This window comes from Pseudopipra pipra, chromosome 14, assembly GCF_036250125.1.
Source record: "Pseudopipra pipra isolate bDixPip1 chromosome 14, bDixPip1.hap1, whole genome shotgun sequence".
In the NCBI taxonomy this organism is placed as follows: Eukaryota; Metazoa; Chordata; class Aves; order Passeriformes; family Pipridae; genus Pseudopipra; species Pseudopipra pipra.
In genome coordinates, this window is record NC_087562.1 from 21,275,267 (window position 1) to 21,279,063 (window position 3,797).

General features: G+C 51.3%; 1 long non-coding RNA gene across 3 annotated transcripts; it reads right to left on the reverse strand.

The window, feature by feature from the left end:
• Positions 1-1,476: 1,476 nt before the first annotated feature.
• Positions 1,477-3,574, reverse strand: LOC135422276 (uncharacterized). 3 transcript variants are annotated; one of them, XR_010434407.1, is made up of 5 exons: positions 3,372-3,574; positions 2,752-2,826; positions 2,545-2,647; positions 1,674-2,073; positions 1,477-1,569 (listed from the first exon to the last, which is right to left on the reverse strand). It is a non-coding gene; the product is annotated as an uncharacterized LOC135422276 (long non-coding RNA). The 3 variants fall into 3 exon arrangements; XR_010434406.1 differs by lacking the exon at positions 3,372-3,574 and having other exon boundaries at positions 2,756-3,358; XR_010434405.1 differs by lacking the exon at positions 3,372-3,574 and having other exon boundaries at positions 2,752-3,358.
• Between the last annotated feature and the right edge of the window lie 223 nt (positions 3,575-3,797).

Here is a 3,797-nt window from a genome sequence, read left to right on the forward strand (position 1 = left end):
TCTTTTTTATTCTCTTTATTTTTCATCTTCCCTCCCAGTGCTCCCCAACAACTCTCAGTAACACCCAGTGCTCCCCAGTGCACCCCAGTAACACCCAGTGCTCCTCAACAACCCCCAGTAACACCCAGTGTTCCCCAAAAATTGACCCAAAACCGACCCAAATCACCCCAAAAGCTGACCCAAAACTGACCCCAAAACCTGACCCAAATCATCCCAAAAGCTGACCCAAAACTGACCCAAATCACCCCAAACAGTGACCCCAAACTGACCCCAAAAACTGACCCAAATCATCCCAAAAACTGACCCAAAACTCTGCATTTATTTGGCACCATTTCCTCTCAAAAACAACATCTCCGATTTAGTTGATTGCTAAAGCCATCATTTTAAAATCATCTCAGGAATCAAAAGGGACTGGAAAACACACACAAATCATTCCTGCACCCACCAAATCATTAGGAATTGGAACCCGATTCCCTCATCTCTCTCCTTGTTCTTCTTGCCTGGAAAACCTGACGATCCCCGCTGGCTATTTTTAGGCTGCTTTTCTTCCACAGCTCCTTTCCTCCCGGCTGAAACCTCCTGGCACGTTCAGGGCTTATCTGGAGGGAAGCCCCTCTGAAGTATTTCCTCTCGTGGCAATTCTGTGGGATGAAGAAGTAAAAAAAGCACGTCAAGAGCTCCTTCTCCCCCCTTCCCTCGCAAACACCCTCCCAGTTTGTCCTTGGCAGCTCCATCCCCCCAGCACCCGCACCCGACGCTTCGGCTCCGCTGGGAAAGGGACAGCAAGTGCCAGAAGCAAGTTCAGTGCTGGGCAGGGGCTCCCTGGGGAACGGCACTTCAGTGCTTTAGTCCGTGGCCTTTCCTGCTGCCCTCCCTCCCGGAGGCAGAGGATGACCCGTCCCTTGTTTCTCCCACGCTCGCAGACCCAGGTCCTGCTCTTTTGGCCCCACTTTTCTTAGCAGACCCGGCATCATTTTCCAGGGTCCCCAGGAAACTTCTGCACTTGACCCATTGCTAAGTGCAGAGCACAGGGCGAGGGAAGGACAAATTTCTCAGCACCCACCCCCTGGAATTTTCCTTCTCCGCAGCACGCTCCCGTTCCCGCTGTCTCTGGAGGTGCCCGCACGAGTCCTCCTTCTCCCAGCACCTCAGAGAATGTCCTTTTCACCCAGGTCCTGCTTACCGTTGTCCAACAAAACACGCTGACAACATTTTTCAGGATGCCAGTGGAGAGCTATTAGAGCACACTGCACAGGGAAGCTGAGCCTGCCCCATCCCTGCAAGTGTTCCAGGCCAGGCTGGACGGGACTTGGAGCAACCGGGGATGAGAGGGGAAGGTGTCCCTGCCCACGGAAGACAGGGTGGCCTTTGAAGGTCCCCTTCAAACCAAATCGCTCTGGGATTCCCCTCCAAAATCACTACCAAAGAGACACAGTAATCAAAGCAGAGGGACCGCACTCCCAGCTTTTCTTACCTGCAGGCATACAGCACGTTGGACATAAAAGCCCTGGGGTTAGTCCTGCCAGAGGCGTCCGGCACACCCACGGCGACCGAAGGGAAAGAGGGAGCCTGGGAACACGGAGTAAAAGACACTTTAATTAGGAGTACACTGAGCAATAGCCAGGTCATTCACACAGACAGCTTCACTGTCCAGTCATACAAAAAGCACTCACTGAGGCCTCAGTTAGGATGGTTCCTGACGCTGACCGGGTGAATGCCTCCCTGGAAGCCCGCTCCGCTCCTGCCAGGCACCGGGGCTCCCCCAGAGGGGCTTTGCCAAGCATCCAAGGGAAATTAAAATTACAGCCTGGGCAAAGGCGCTTCCCACAGGACCGCTCCTGGCCAAGGCCACCGGTCCGTGCAAGTCAGACCACTGACCACCCGGGGCTGGGGATTTTCGGGGGCACACTTCCAGCTTTCATTCTCCAGAGACTCCAGTTCTTCCTGGCACCCCTTGCTTCAGTCTTCCCCTGCTGGAAGAGGTCACTTTAGTCTTTCGAGGGGCCAGATTGCCAAAGCCCGGCCGGTCCATTCCCACGAGGAAAGAAAGGTAGCTTTGTCTTGTACAGGATGCTGAAGGGGGAGACACAAAATAAAAATTTAATTTAAAATAACTGCCGAGAAGAGAAAGCAATTCAAACAGAAGGCAGACGAGACTCGTGCAAAACCCAATACATTTGACTTCAAAGGAGAATTATTTCCCTCTGCACCTCAGAGAAGGCAATTTTCACCCGGGTCCCGCTTACCATCGTCGCACAAAAGGTGCTGACAACATTTTTCGTGATGCCAGTGGAGAGCTATTAGAGCACACCGCACAGGGAAGCCGAGGCTGCCCCTGGATCCCTGCAAGTGTTCCAGGCCAGGCTGGATGGGACTTGCAGCATCCAGCCGGGGATGAGAGTGGAAGGTGCCCCTGCCTACGGAAGACAGGGTGCCCTTTAAAGGTCCCCTTCAAACCAAATCGCTCTCTCATTGCCCTCCGAAAGAACTCCCAAAGAGACACCGCAACCAAAGCAGAGGGACTGCACTCCCAGCTTTTCTGACCTGCAGGCACACAGCACAGCACGCTGGACATAAAAGCCCCAGGGTTAGTCCTGCCAGAGGCGTCCGGCACAGTGTCCACAGCGACCGAAGGAAAAGAGGCAGCCTGGGAACACGAAGTAAAAGACACCTTAATTAGGACTACACTGAGCAATAGCCAGGTCATTCCCACAGACAGCTTCACCGTCCAGTCACACAAAAAGCACTTACCTACCAGGGCCTCAGTTAGGATGGCTCCTGACGCTGACACCTCCGTTTGCCCCGGGGGGGTCAAGAATAACATCCCTGGGAAGAAGTCACCCCCAACAACAAAAAGGGAAAATTAGTGAAGCACGGGGTCCTCTTCTGACTAGACTGCCACCAGCATTCAATAGCAAATGCCACAACTATTCTGTTACAGACGAGAAAACCCTGTTCTCCCAAACAAACAGCGAGGAGATTTATGGGCACGCCTGAAAATTTCCTGTGAGGAACTTTTTGTAACTAAGGAGCAGGTGCTATCTTGAGTTGAAGGCATCAATTTGACAGACACTTAGTACAGCAAACTCTTCAGCAGAGCAATTAATTGCTGCCTATTTGAACAGCAGGGGAGAGAAAATGACAGTCAAAGGGAAGACAAGAAAAGCAGAACTGCAATCAGCAGACTTTTCTTCCATCTCTCCCGAGAAAGTCTAGTTTGTCTGTTCTAATAATTCTATGCCCTTTTCTACATGAAACTTACACCAAGGCTGAAAAAACAACTAGAAAACACGGAGAGAAGCTTTTTTAGAATTTCACGTGATTTTCCCAAACCGATCCCAGAGAAGCAGAACTCGGTAGAATGTACTCACCTTGAGGCCTTTGGTCTTTTTTTCCATAAGCTTCGTCACCTGATTGAAAAAGCAGAGTAGACTCGGTATTTAGGTTCACAACAGGAAAACTTCCCCTTCATTTCCTAAAAGAAACTACATTAATTTGCACAGCTGCAGGCGCGTATCCAGATGTTAAAGCCTTTCAGCTTTTCAGAGGGTGAGAATGCCCTGCGAAGGAAGGCTGAAAAATGCTCGGAGCCTGCACAGGTCGATCTGGCAGTAGGGACACCGGTCTGAAAAGAGGAAATGCCAGCCCTTATCGCCAGGAAAGAAAGCCAGCAAGCTTTGGCTTTGTGGTGGAGTTGATTTGTCAGCCTAGGGAGTCCATGAGCAGCAAGAGATTTCTGTGCTATCACCTTTGGTGTGGGAGGAGTCTGTTTTACATGCAATTTTAGGAGTCGGTGT